The sequence below is a fragment of the Anomaloglossus baeobatrachus genome, chromosome 10, assembly GCF_048569485.1.
Source record: "Anomaloglossus baeobatrachus isolate aAnoBae1 chromosome 10, aAnoBae1.hap1, whole genome shotgun sequence".
In the NCBI taxonomy this organism is placed as follows: Eukaryota; Metazoa; Chordata; class Amphibia; order Anura; family Aromobatidae; genus Anomaloglossus; species Anomaloglossus baeobatrachus.
The window spans coordinates 122,184,587-122,199,443 of record NC_134362.1 but is presented as its reverse complement, the minus strand read 5'-3'; the positions used below and the strand labels follow the sequence as shown (position 1 = coordinate 122,199,443).

Below are 14,857 nucleotides of genomic sequence, written 5' to 3'. Positions count from 1 at the left end.
ATGAGTTGGAGCAAGAAACAGTAGTGGGTGTGGGTGATAACACACAGCCCAGCCTCGTCTCATCACAACGTGCAGTGGAGGACTATGACGAGGAGGAAGATGAAGACATGGAGCAACTCTCCGACCAAATTGAGGATATGACATGCATACCAGTCATATGCTCAGTTCAGCGTGGCTGGCCAGAGGACAGGGTAGATGAGGAGGAGGAGGAGGAGAAGGAGGAGGACAGCATGTTCAGTCATCGTGTTGGTCTGGATATTGAAGTGATGGCTGTTAAGAGTCTGGCGCACATGGATGACTTTATGGTAAGCTGCCTGTCTCGTGACCCTCGCGTTAAGAACATCTTGGCCGACAATCATTACTGGTTGGTAACACTGTTAGACCCACGCTACAAGGAGAACTTTATGTCTCTTATTCCCGAGGCGGAGAGGTCAGCCAAAATGCAGCAGTTCTGGAAGGCCATAGTCACGGAAGTAGGCAAAGCATTCCCTTCACAAAACGCTAGCGTCATAATTGTAACACTATTAGTTAAAAGAAAGGGATAAACTGTAAAAAAAACAAAATAAGGCATAACTTTTTTTTAACATCAATTTTTTTTTTTTAGATTTAACCAAAGAATGTGCACATTTGTTATAATAAACAAGTGAAAAATGTTGAAAATCAGTCATCCAAAGGTGTGTGAAAAAAAAATATATATATGGTACCAATAAAAATGTCACTTTGTCCTGCAAAGAATGCAGCCCCCCACATTATTTTTTTCCTCTGTGCGGCCCATACACCCAGCCGAGTTTGAGACCCCCTGCCTTACACTATATAGATATCATGTTCATTCCCCATCTATCTTGCTCAGGAGAGCATCTCCCTCCCCCGGCACCAAGAGCAGCTCATACTGAATTGTTACATTGACTAGTAACACTGCACACAGAAATGCACCTTAATATTCCACTGTTAACCCTTTCCTCCCAGCAGTAACACACAACTCCTCACCTTGATATCATGGTGATTTATGGTCAGAATGACTTCAATGCGATCAGTGATTTCTATTCTAGCTCTGCTCACATAGATTTTATATCCACACTCAACTATAGGCCGTTCTTCATATTTTGGGGGTTTTTAGTCAGATATACTAGTTTGTGCCTGTATAGTATTGGTGTAGATGGGAGTGAAGGGCATGGGTTACATGGCACTGTGGTGGGATACTGATGGGAGGTATTGGTGCTGTGTTTGAGGCTTCTACTGGGTATTTTCCTACAAATACTGGAACAGCTCACTGCTTAGAATGATCCTTCCCAGCTCTATAATATATTATATATACCCCACAATGCAGGCTCACACACACATTTGTCTCAAGTGTGTTGTAGGGACACAGATACAGTCTTGGTCATGTGACTAAAGGCTACTTTACACACTGCGATATCGGTCCTGATATCGCTAGTGTGGGTACCCGCCCCCATCTGTTGCGCGACACGGGCAAATTGCTGCCCATGCTGCACAACACCGAACAGAACCAGTCACACATACTTACCTGCCCGGCGACGTCGCTGTGACCGGCGAACCGCCTCCTTTCTAAGGGGGCGGTTCGTGCGGCGTCACAGCAACGTCACTGAGCGACCACCCAATAGCAGTGGAGGGGCGGAGATGAGTGGCCGGAACATCCCGCCCACCTCCTTCCTTCCTCATAGCGGCTTTGAGGCAGGTAAGGAGAGGTTCCTCGTTTCTGCGGTGTCACACGGAGCAATGTGTGCTGCCGCAGGAGCGACGAACTACATCGTTACTGCTGCAGTAACGATAATCGAGAATGGAGACCCATGTCACCGATGAGCGATTTTGCACGTTTTTGCAACGATGCAAAATCGCTCATCGGTGTCACACGCAGCAACATCGCTAATGCGGCCGGATGTGCGTCACAAATTCCGTGACCCCAACGACTCCGCATTAGCGATGTCGCAGCGTGTAAAGCCCCCTTTAGTGGGAGTGGTGTACAGGGTCTTAGCAGTAAAGAGTATTCCATATTTCTGCCAGATACCCACAGAGATATTGAAATCTGAAAAAAGAGACTTCTGCTCATTGAAGGTAAGAACTGCTCACATAGCGTTCAACTCCACAGCAAACGAGTGCTCTAGCACTGGCATCTCAGCAGGGATATTCCCCTACTACACATGTGTGTCTGGGTCGCTGTGACAGTTTACAGGACATAACTCAGGGCACCTAGACAGAAGGCAGAGGGACTACTTTCTATTTCTGGTGTAGAGCTTAGTACAATATATATATATATACTATTACATGTGACACATGTACCTTGTATTACCATTATTCGCTGTATATGAACCCCTTTTCTCCGGGCATTATTTGTCTATAGCATTTTTCACGAACCTGAGGCAACTGAGAACCCTTCAGTGAAGGAATTCCACTAACCCTCACAATACCAACCAGGGGCCTCCCTGCAGTAACTCAGGTAGTTGTACCCATTCTCTTTCCGCATTCTATGTGTTCTTCTTCTTTCTTCTTTTTTTTCTTTTTTCTTCTTTTTATTTCTATCATGTAGTTCAGGGGTTTATAGATATATGTCCTGCATCTCATATTTCCTTTAGTGGTGCTTCTTACCCATTCTCATATCATTTACCCTAGTATTTCATGATCCTGAGGCGACTGAGAACCCTTTAATAAAGGAATCCTTTTTCACTTGAATTGTCAAGTGATACTTACCAGTGACTATCACGTAATGTTACAGGTAGTTGCATTTTCTTCCTCTTCTTTCTCTCCTTTCTTCTTTGTCACACGGTCCATTGTGTTATAGCCCACGTGTCATGATAACACTTGTACCATCTTTTCATTTAGATTCCACCTACAATTATTTACCGATTCCAGTTCTGAAATAGGCTTTCATCATCTACTCACTAGAATTCTCAAGTGCATAAGGTACTGAGACATATACATGTTCACACCATTATAAAGAACAAAGTATAAACATTGAGGTTTTTCTCACACCCATGTTCCTGTGTTCTTTGATATGATATGTGTTCATTTCCTTCACTATATAGGATTGCAAGTTTTCCATTTGTACCTTAATGGCAATGACGCTATACAATTGAACACATATCATCCTGTTATCCATATAGGTGTGTATTTACCTGCTTGACTATTTTTGGTTGTTTGATCCAGAATGTTTCTCCAGATAGGTCATGTGGAAATTTTCTTTCCTCAGTACAAATGTTTTCACTATGGCTTTGGAAAAATTTTTTGTATGTGCATCATGGTCATTTGACCCATTGTACTCTCAAGTAGCAATATATTGTACTGTTATGTTGTACTATGTACTAATTACGTGTTTATATGGTTTTGTAACCCTTTATGATCTTAGATAACTTTATCCTTGATAAAGACCTAAAAACAAGGTCGAAACGTTGGATGAATTATCCTTTTGCACAAATAAAGAATTTTCAGCATTCCAAGAGTTCTTTTCTTACGTTATTGATCACTATAGTGTGCCAGAGCTATTTCTATTGAATTGACTCTTATTTTTTCTGAGCACCTGCTATATACACAGTGAGCCAGACATATTCAAGTTTCATTCAGAAGGCAGAGGGAAGCCTTAGCAGCTGAGCCTATATCTTGGCTTTTGAGCATTAGAACAGGCCGGCGATTACAGGGTAACATGAAAAATGTCCAGCTTGCATTATGACTAGAACATGACAATATCCTTTTAAGTACTAACCTATGATGCGTTCCTAAGCAGTTGATGTTATATGTTCTACATTTCATTTTCTGCATACTTTACAAGTAGTAGAATTTGCTTTGATATAGGCAACTGGATTTTCACAATGAAAAGGCAAAGGATAACGCCCGAAAAAGACGCCATACATTATGTCAGTGCCATCACTGACAAACCTGGATTGACCATGAAATACATCAATCCCCTTAAAGGTGAGTTAAAACAAGTTTTAACTAAATTGCCTTAATATTGTCATGCATTAGAATGACTGTCTTAGGTAATGATAAATATTTTCTACAGGAAGAGGAGTGTTTGCTGAAACTGAAATCGAAAAAGGGAGTTTTGTTGCAGAATATCGAGGCGAGCTCACGTATGCACTTACGATGGTAGACAACTACTCGAGATTTATGGTTGTGGTACAAGTCAAAGATCTAATGGCCCATACTGCAGCGAAGGTCTTCCAAGCACACTTATGCAGACCTCATGGCTACTCAGAGAGAGTCCTCACAGATCAAGGCACTGCCTTTGAAGCGGAAATCTTCAAGGACTTCTGCAGCTTTTACCGATGCAGGAAGATGCGCACTACACCCTACCATGCTCAAACCAATGGTTATCAACCTGCTCAGGACTTTACCCCATATTCCAGATGTGGCCTTACAAGTGATTTATAGAGGGTTAACAATACGTTGGGATCACCGGATCTAATCTCCCTTTTTATACACCCTAAAATCTTGTTTGCTTTAGAATAAACAATAACATCATAAAGGTATAGCAGTACCGTTTCAAAGTTTCGGTGTCCCAAGCAGCATTCCATCAGCCTCTGGAAGGTTCCTGGCAAATTGCACAGCTCGAAGGGCATGCTTTTGAACTCGCAGAGACCCATCGGGGTGGCAAAGGCGGTCTTCTCCCGGTCTGCCTCAGCAACGGACACTTGCCAATAGCGACTAGTGAGATCAAGGGTAGAAAAATAATTTGCAGTTCTCAATGCAGCTAGCTATTCCTCAATACAGGGGAGTGGTGCTGTCCTTCTTCTTTAACAGGACCAACGGAGCTGCCCAGAGGCTACAACTGTCACGGATAACCCCAGCCTCCTTCATGTTGCTCAACATGTCCTTGGTACACTGGTAATGTGCAGGTAGTTTTGGCTTATATCTCTCTTTGATGGGTGGGTGTGCACTTGTGGGGATGTAGTGTTTGACCCCTTTTATTCTTCAAAAGTCTAGCGGATGTTTGCTGAAGACTTGCTCGTATTCTTGCACTAGCCTGTAGACCCCCTTCTTGTGATGTGAAGGTGTGGAGTCAGTGCCTACGTGTAATTCCTTACACCACTCCTCTGGCTGACTTGGTGAGCTGTCACTGAATGGGTGGGCTGAAGCAATGGTGGATGCTGCTGTTTGGATAGCATGTGTATCTACTGAGAACAGCTTATCAATGGTGGCAAATCGGAGCAGCTTAATCTCTTGCTCTCCGCAGTTCAACACTCTCATGGGCACTCTTCCCTTCCATATTAATGAATAAAACTATGATGTAAATAGCATATAGATACCCCACAAATGCAGATAAAAGTAGGTTATGGGAAAAGGGGGAAGAGAGAAACAGGAAAATAGTGGAATAAAGTATACCTTCCAGGTGGGAGAGGAAATGGCAGCACAGCCAGTGGAGGTGAAGCAAGGGGAGCCTGCAACTAAAGAGTTGAGAGCGTTATCACATGGTGACTGAGCCTGATTGTAACGGGAGCATAGAGGTGCCGATCCTGTCTTACCTGCGTTGGTGTAGAAGTGGGTGTCCTGTGGTGGAGTCAGCTGTGTGCAGTGGTGGCCGTGGGTTCTTTTATGTGCGACCGTAGTAATAGCTGCGCCCACTTCCTGTATGGGAGTGGAATGCAGTGAGGCTAATGGAACGCACGCCTGCGCATTTGTGTTTAACGTCGCGCATGTGCAGAACGGAGAAAAGGCTGCGCTCACTTCCTAATGAAAGGGAGTGAGACGCAGCTGGGAAGGGAAGGGAAAAGATTAGGGTTTGGGGATGATGAAAGGGCTTTCTACGGGCAAGGATGGCAAAGGGTGGCAGTGACGGAAAGTCAGGCAGCCTGTCCTGTCCTGTCCTGTCCGTCCGTCTTTTTGTATCATGAATTGGAAAGACTGCAAGGGGGAGGGGAGGTGCTTGGAGGAGGAGGAGTTATTCAGATTAATTGCAGTGGGCGGCGGCTGCAAAAAGCATCATTCTTCTTGTTTTTGCTCTGCAAAACAGCCTTTTCAAGGGTTGGCTTGGGTGACAAAATGTCTTCTGTAGGCGTGGGTTTGTCTCCCTCTCCCTAAGATGTGTCCGGTATAGGCCAGGGTGCCACTCAAGGCCGTAACCAATTCGGGTTATAGCTTCTCGGCCTTTTGGCTAAGATCAAGTGTAGTTTCGGAGGACGCTACCTTGGTCGGTACTGGAAGGTGCCTGGGATTGCACGTCTGCCGGCCTTGAGGAAGTGTGTGCGCCTTCTGGTGACACATAGCCCTCTTGTGCCTGGACGGTTCCCAGGCAACGGGAGGCGATCACCTTTGTTATTTTGAAGTCCTACTGATAAACAGAAAAAAAAAAAAATTAAATCTGTTCTTATCAGTTTAATATCTGATACGTCCCCTCTCTGGGGACCATATATTAAATGGATTTTTAGAACAAGGAGATGGAAAAAATCTTGCTCTGTCCACTCCACGCATTGACCTGGTATTGCAGTACCTCCAGGACCGGTGCACCCCTTCTTAACCCAGTTTCCAAAAGCAGAACTCAATTCACCTGATTCAAATGAGCCCCATTAGTGAATTGAAAGAAAGCAAAAACTTTATATGCACCTCAATTTGGCCAATTCACTTTTCACACTTTCACCCTTTTTTTTATCTTTCACACCTTTTACTTGCTTTATTGATGCAAAAGCTGTGCCAAATAGCAAACTCATCTCCACTCAACTTGACCAACTCTGCTATGTCCCGTGCAGTATCTTATTCTCAGTCTTATCTAGATCATTTGCAATTGAATAGAATAGATCCCTTTTGGACACATTGGATTCAGCTGCTGCAGTGACTGCAGGTGTTAGAAGATGCAGACTTGGCATCAGGTGCTGTCTATCAGATTCCACTCCAATTAAAGCTTCCATTGTTTTTCGGTGTTTTCTTTGAGCAATGATGATGTCTTTAGTGATCTGTTGGCTCCCTCTCCTGGAGGAAGAGTTTGCTTGCTCTTGGACTTTCAAAAAGAGAGGTCATGATAGACATTTAGCTTCTGAGCCCAATTGGGGACAGTCATGGGTGATGAATGTTTTGCAACCTGCTGCGAAGCCTGATACCGCAATATAAGGAACGTCAAATACTAAGAATGGGCGGCCTATGAAAGAATTAGTACTTTCATTAAGCATACTTAAACGGCTAATTGGGAATAGACAAACTGTAAAAAGCCCTCTGAGAAAGCCCCTCTCTAACCTTTGTTAGTAAGCTTTTCTGTAGTCTGCCTGTTGATGTATTTTCCGTTTGAACAGTGCACAACATGAAGTGACGGAACACTGGCTTGTCACAATGTCCCCCGCTGACATCACGATAGCGCTGCTGCCTAGAAAGCCAGCTGCGCAGCAGAAGTTGCTCTTTGGGTGGGATGGTGGGCTAATGTATCTATTCCTGCTTGGTGTGAGTTTGACATGATCTAGAGCAACGAGTTCCAGCGGCTAGCGGTTGATTATTGGCTGTAATGGGGCTTTCTGGCTGGTGCCAGCCTTTCTTCTTAGCACACAGGAACCACAATCCCTACACCATGCTTCGATGGATTCTCTCATCCCAGCCCAGTAAAACTACATATTTCACACAGTTATAAGCAGCCCATGGGCATTCACCTGGATTAAAACCCATAACAGCTCATAGACCAAACAATCAATCTACCACTGGACCAAAGACAGGAAGCTAAATCCACTGCCTGCGGTAACTAACTTAATCCTATAGTCTACTCACACAACAAACCCAAGAGAAAGGAAAAAAACATGGCTTCGATTATCCATCCAATGAAAACGCATAACCATTGTGAGCCATTGGACAATGCAATTGCACACATGGTGACATGGTGCACGGCCCAATGAATCAAGTCTGTACTTCATATTCACGGTTTAAGCCCTTGGGTTCTAATGTGTCCAGAGTACATATCCAGAAAGATTCCCTTTCTTTGTGCTAAGCACAAGTCAACAATACGTTGTAAGCAGATTCTATTACCAGTCCCACACCATTTTGTGACGCATAATCGCACAGTGGCCCAATTAAGATTCCAAGTCATCGAACATGTCCCAGCCATACGCAGAGGAGGCGATAGAATTAGGAAGCTCAAAGAAAGGGAATCTTTCTGGATATATACTCTGGGTACGTTGGAACCCAAGGGCTTAAACCATGAATATGAAGAACCGACTTGATTCATTGGGCCGTGCACATTTTTTCTAACGCCCGGTTCTTTTTCGTGTTCACACTATATATGGTTCCAGTATGTATGGAGTTCCATTCTTCCTTGTTTTTTATTTGTCATGTTTGTCTGATTACCTTGTCTAACAGTTTTTTCTCCCCTTTCTTTACCTTCCAGGTTCCCATAGTCACGTGAAATATCCCTGTTGCACTTGATTACGGCTCACTATTCACTATAGGATGTCTTATATCTAACATCACACTCTCACCCATCAGCACTCTATAGGTTTGTATAAGGTATGCGCTTACACATCCGGTCCTCCATAGGTATTTCCACTTATGTAGCACTATCCCTATGATCACTCATAACTCATACCCTTGTAGTCAATTACAGCCTCCTCTCTCCCCTCTCCCCTTCTCCCTTTCCATCTATAATTTTGCCAGTACAATATTAGTTTACATTAGGCACACACTCACATATTCCTTTCCTTAGTGACTTATTGTAATTCACATTCGCATACAATTCTCTATGCCTGCCCCATTACTACATTCATACCTACTTGACCCTATCCTGATACCCCTTGTCTCACCTTGTTGGTCCCTACACCTGTTATCATCTCCTTTCCTGTGTCTGTCTTGTCACACAACACATTTTAGCATATCCCTTGTGCTCCTTATTACCTGTCCTGCCTATTAGAATTATGTCCATTATGTCCATGCATGGCCCAATGAATCAAGTCTGTACTTCATATTCATGGTTTAAGCCTTTGGGTTCCAATGTGCCCAGAGTATATATCCAGAAAGATTCCCTTTCTTTGAGCTTCCTAATTCTATTGCCTCCTCTGCGTATGGCTTGGACATGTTCGATGACTTGGAATCTTAATTGGATCACTGTGTGATTATGCGTCACAAAATGGTGTGGGACTGGTAATAGAATCTGCTTACAATGTATTGTTGACTTGTGTTTAGCTCAAAGAAAGAGAATCTTTCTGGATATGTACTCTGGGCACATTAGAACCCAAGGGCTTAAACCGTGAATATGAAGTAAAGACTTGATTCATTGGGCCGTGCACCATGTCACCATGTGTCCAATTGCATTGTCCAATGGCTCACAATGGTTATGCGTTTTCATTGGATGGATAATCGAAGCCATGTTTTTTTCCTTTCTGTTGGGTTTGTTGTGTGAGTAGCCTATAGGATTAAGTTGGTTACCGCAGGCAGTGGATTTAACTTCCTGTCTTTGGTCCAGTGGTAGATGGATTGTCTGGTCTATGAGCTGTTATTGGTTTGAATGCAGGTGAATGCCCATGGGCTGCTTATGACTGTGTAAAATATGTAGTTTTACTGGGCTGGGATGAGAGAATCCATTGAAGCATGGTGTAGGGATTGTGGTTCCTGTGTGCTAAGAAGAGAGGCTGGCACCAGCCAGAAAGCCCCATTGCAGCCAATAATCACTTAATAACTTTTTCAACTTGTCATCATATGGGAGGCCTTCCATTCCTTGTAGTAGTCTAGTTGCCCACCTTTGAACTGACTCTAACTTCTGAATGTCCTTTTTAAAATGTGGAGCCCAAAACTGGTTCCCATATTCCAGATGTAGCCTTACAAGTGATTTATAGAGGTTGATCATCTTTACTTATCATTTAAAACTTTCAAACTGGTACACTCAACACATAAAGCCCCCCCCTTTTAAAGAGTAGTTTCCCTGTACCTAAGTGGGGGTCTACCTAGGTTGGAGCGAGTGGACCTTCGGGGTCCGGTGTCAGTGGTGACAGGCAGTGGGGCAGAGGGAACAGTCAGTTCCTCCTCCCTGCTATCATGTGGGGCAGGCGGAGGCGTAGGGGAGCTGGGTACAGGTACATCCCTGGGCACTGGCTCGCGGTTAACCGTTTCCATCATTTCTTCATCCACGGGTTGTGGGAACAGTATCACTGGAAGGATCACCGCACCGTTCTGTGTAGGCCAGTCTGCTGGAAAATCACCCATCATGGTGTGGATTACCTCTTTTTCCTTCTCCACTGGACTGGGAACTGGAGCCTCATCCGCTACTCTCAATGCTGGTGGGCACTTCTTCAGGTGGTCTCGGGAAACCGTGGCCAAAGTCCCCCCCTGGTCACGGCTGATCTGGTAGGCCTTCCCATTCTCCCATCCTGTGGGCTGGACTACATACGGGGTTTTTTCCCATTGATCATCCAGCTTGTGGGCCCTTCTTTTCCGCTTCAGCACTACATCCCCAGGTTGGAAGGAACCGGCAGGCGCCTTCTTGTTGAAGCACTGCTCCTGTTGTCCCCGACTCCGGCACAAGTTCTTTTCAACATACTCCTGGACCTGTCGGTACTGTGTCCTCCGCCGAGTGTCCCATTCAGCTGTCGACAGGAGTGCTTCTGAAGCTTCCAAGCCCATTTCCAGATCCACTGGTAGCCGGCCGGGACGAGCTCTCATCAGGTATGCTGGAGTGCATTTCGTAGAGCTGGAAGGGATGTTGTTGTACATATCGACCAGGTCAGGTAGCTTCTCCAGCCACAGGTTCCGCTCTTCCAGTGGTAACGTCTTGAGGAGGCCCAGGACCAAGTGGTTCATCTTTTCACAAATGCCATTGGTTTGGGCGTGGTAAGGCGTGGTCCGGATTTTCTTGCAGCCGTACAACTGGCAGAATTCCTGGAATACCTCTGCTTCAAAGGCCGGACCCTGGTCGGTAAGCACCCTCTCCGGGTACCAATGCGGTCAACAGAAATAAGCCTGGAAAGCCTTAGCAGCGGTGCGGCCGGTTAAGTCCTTAACTGGGACAACCACCAGGAACCTCGAGTAGTGGTCTACGATGGTCAGAGCGTAGGTGTACCCACTTCGGCTGGGGGTGAGCTTTACATGGTCAAGGGCAACCAGCTCCAGCGGTTGGTGTGTAATGATCGGGTGTAGGGGTGCCTTCTGGCTGGCCTCGTCCTTCCTTCTCAATGCGCAAGGGCCACATTCTCGGCACCAGGCCTCCACAGATTCCCGCATTCCACTCCAATAGAACCGCTCTCTTAACAACATCTCTAGCTTCTTCCACCCGAAGTGCACTGCACCATCATGGTATGCTTGCAGGACGGTGGGCACTTTAGCCTGGGGAATCACCAGCTGGCGGATCTTCTCGTGAGTCTTTGGATTAATCAGCTCGCGATACAACTTCCCCTGGTGTAGGTATAGCCGGGTCCGTTCTTGCCACAGACGTTGGGCTTCGGCAGGGGCAGCAGGGTCTATCCCAGCAGAACCCTGTTCCACTAGAGTCTTGACCAGGCGGACAGCAGGTGCCTGGTCCTGAGCTTCCTGCCAGTCCTGTCGGGGCAGCGGATCCAGGTTCACCCGTTGTTGGTAGACGTGCACCTTCTCAGTGAATGGCCGGTGAAATGCAGGCAACTCGATCTCTTCGAGGTCATCATCCTCTGGCCCCTCTTCCGACAGGTGGGGCATCCGGGAGAGTGCATTGGCATTGACGTTGGTACGGCCGGCCCGGTACTTGATGGTGAAATCGTAGTTGGCTAACCTGGTCACCCACCGCTGCTCCAACGCGCCCAGCTTGGCCGTATCTAGATGGGTCAGCAGGTTATTGTCTGTGTACGCAGTGAACTTGGCTGCTGCCAGGTAATGGCGGAAACGCTCGGTGATAGCCCACACCAGTGCCAAGAGCTCAAGCTTGAAGGAGATGTAGTTCTCAGGGTTCCTCTCAGTCGGTCGGAGTTTTCGGCTAGCATAAGCTATTACCTTTTCCCTTCTGTCTTGGACCTGGGATAGAACAGCCCCCAAGCCCACATTGCTGGCGTCGGTGTAGAGGATGAATGGGCGGCTGTAGTCAGGGTACGCTAGGATTTCCTCTCCGGTCAGGGCTGTTCTCAGCTGGCGGAAGGATTCCTCATGCTTTTCTTCCCACACCAATGGGGCTACTAGGGATCTACCACCCTTGGTCTGTCCTACGAGGAGGTCTTGCATGGGGGCAGCCATCTTTGTGTACCCCTTAATGAAGCGACGGTAATATCCCACCAGGCCCAGAAACTGCCTCACTTCCCTCACTGTGGTCGGTCTCGGCCAGTCTTGGATGGCGGTGATCTTCTCGGGGTTGGGGGCGACACCTTCCGCACCAACCACATGTCCTAGGTACTGCACTCTGGGTTTCAGCAGATGACACTTTGAGGGCTTCAACTTCATCCCATACTTGGCAAGGGACGCGAACACCTCGGCTAGGTGCTCCAGGTGGGCTTCATACGTCTGTGAGTACACAATCACATCATCCAAGTACAGCAAAACGGTCCCATAGGCAGTCTTCTCTCGGTCTTCCGGTGCCACGGCCACCTGCCAGTACCCGCTGGTGAGGTCAAGGGTGGAGAAGTAGTTAGCGGTTCTCAGCGAGGCCAGGGACTCTTTGATGCGGGGCAGAGGGTAAGCATCCTTATGCGTTATCTGGTTAATCTTCCGGTAATCCACACACATCCGCATGGTGCCATCCTTCTTCTTAACCAGCACCAACGGAGCGGCCCAGGGACTACAGCTGTCCCTAATAACCTCTGCCTCCTTCATGTTCCTCAACATGTCTTTGGCGCATTGGTAGTGCGCAGGGGGAATAGGCCTGTATCTCTCTTTAATAGGGGAGTGTGTACCGGTAGGGATGTGGTGTTGAACCCCTTTAATCTGCCCAAAATCTAGAGGGTGCTTGCTAAAAACCCGCTCATACTCCTGTACCACCCGGTATACCCCTTCCTTGTGGTGTATGGGGGTATCATCAGTGCCGACATGTAGCTCTCGATACCACTCGCCTAACTCCCCCAGGGATGAGTGGGAACCGGCAGCAGGCGGTGTGACCGGGGGAACGGCTTCATGGATCGTGTGGGGATCTAGAGTGAACAATTTGGCAAGGGTAGCGTACCGGGTGGTGCATGAATGCACACATATTGGTTTTATAATCTTATTGTATTACTTTATATTCTTATTTCACTTGTGCATATCTCCACCATAATCCTGGCTAAGAAATATAGCTTTTTTTGGGGTACACAGGTAGTAAGGTCTTCTTTCTATTTCTTTAGGGGTGATATAGCCTGGTGGAACTCTAGACCTCTAACATTATATATGCACCCTTTTTCTTTATGGTTCTTGGACACCTTATAACATTCTTCCATACATATATATCTTTCTCATAAATTATAAATAATTAGGCATTTTTATATATTTTATTTACATTTTCATAAATAACTTTTTACAAAGCATGGGGGACATTCTCACATACATATAATTTTCATGTACGCATTCTGAAAATTTACGCATAAACCGTACACACTCCTTTTTGTAACAATTTCTATAACTCATTCGCTGAACTCTCATCCCGGATATTCATTCTTACACCGAATTTCCTGTTATAACACAACATTCATGATTTTTATTCAATTTATTTTTATTTTTTAGGTTTATTAGTAGTGATGAGCGAGTACTAAAAAGCTCGGGTGCTCGAAGCTCGGGCCGAGCCTCCCAAGATACTCGTGTACTCGGCCCGAGCACCGAGCCCAATGTTATCCTATGGGAGACCCGAGTATTTTTGTGAAATGACCACCGGCAGCATGTAGAAACCCTAAAAATGGCACAAAAGTCTCCGAAGAGTGCTCAAATGACATGGCAACAGCATGGGGAAGACCCCTTGAAGCATTTATCACTCAAAAGTCACAGCTGTGAATAATTTTGTCCACGTTTTACGCCATTTTTACGGACTCACCAGAAAACCTTCCAAAATGACACCAAAATGATTTTTCATAGCGGAAATGTTAAGGGCACATACCCAATAGTGAGATAGAGCTAATGTATGTTACTTTTTGAGATCAATACATGAAAGATTTTACGTAAAACATTGTGTGGCACTCCGATGTCCCTGAGAAGAGACGTACATAAAGGCCTCTGAGTCTAATGTGCCCATTTTGAGGAACTGAGTCTTTGTAGTATTTTCCTTTGCCAGGGCAGTCCAAAATTGTGAGGTTCACCAATGCCCCTGCATACAGACGTGCATGATGGCCTGTAAACCTGAAGTGCCCATTGTAAGGAAGTGGGTCTATTGTAGTATAGCCCTTAGGCAGGGCAGCCAAAAATTGGGAGGCTCCACGTTGTCCCTGGATAGAGACGTGCATGAGGGCCTGTAAACCTGAAGTGCCCATTGGAAGGAAGTGGGTCTTTTGTAGTATAGCCCTTTGGCAGGGCAGCCAAAAATTGGGAGGCTCCACGTTGTCCCTGGATAGAGACGTGCATGAGGGCCTGTAAACCTGAAGTGCCCATTGGAAGGAAGTGGGTCTTTTGTAGTATAGCCCTTTGGCAGGGCAGCCAAAAATTGGGAGGCTCCACGTTGTCCCTGGATAGAGACATGCATGAGGGCCTCAAAACATTAAGTGTCCATTGTCAGGAAGTGGGTGTATTATAGTATAGCCCTTAGGCAGGGCAGCCAAAAATTGGGAGGCTCCACGTTGTCCCTGGATAGAGACGTGCATGAGGGCCTGTAAACCTGAAGTGCCCATTGGAAGGAAGTGGGTCTTTTGTAGTATAGCCCTTTGGCAGGGCAGCCAAAAATTGGGAGGCTCCACGTTGTCCCTGGATAGAGACGTGCATGAGGGCCTCAAAACATTAAGTGTCCATTGTCAGGAAGTGGGTGTATTATAGTATAGCCCTTTGGCAGGGCAGCCAAAAATTGGGAGGCTCCACGTTGTCCCTGGATAGAGACGTG

At 46.1% G+C, this 14,857-nt stretch overlaps 1 pseudogene; it reads left to right on the top strand.

Moving 5' to 3' along the window:
• The first annotated feature begins 6,254 nt into the window (after window positions 1-6,254).
• LOC142255555 (U2 spliceosomal RNA) lies at window positions 6,255-6,461 on the top strand (annotated as a pseudogene).
• Window positions 6,462-14,857: the final 8,396 nt, after the last annotated feature.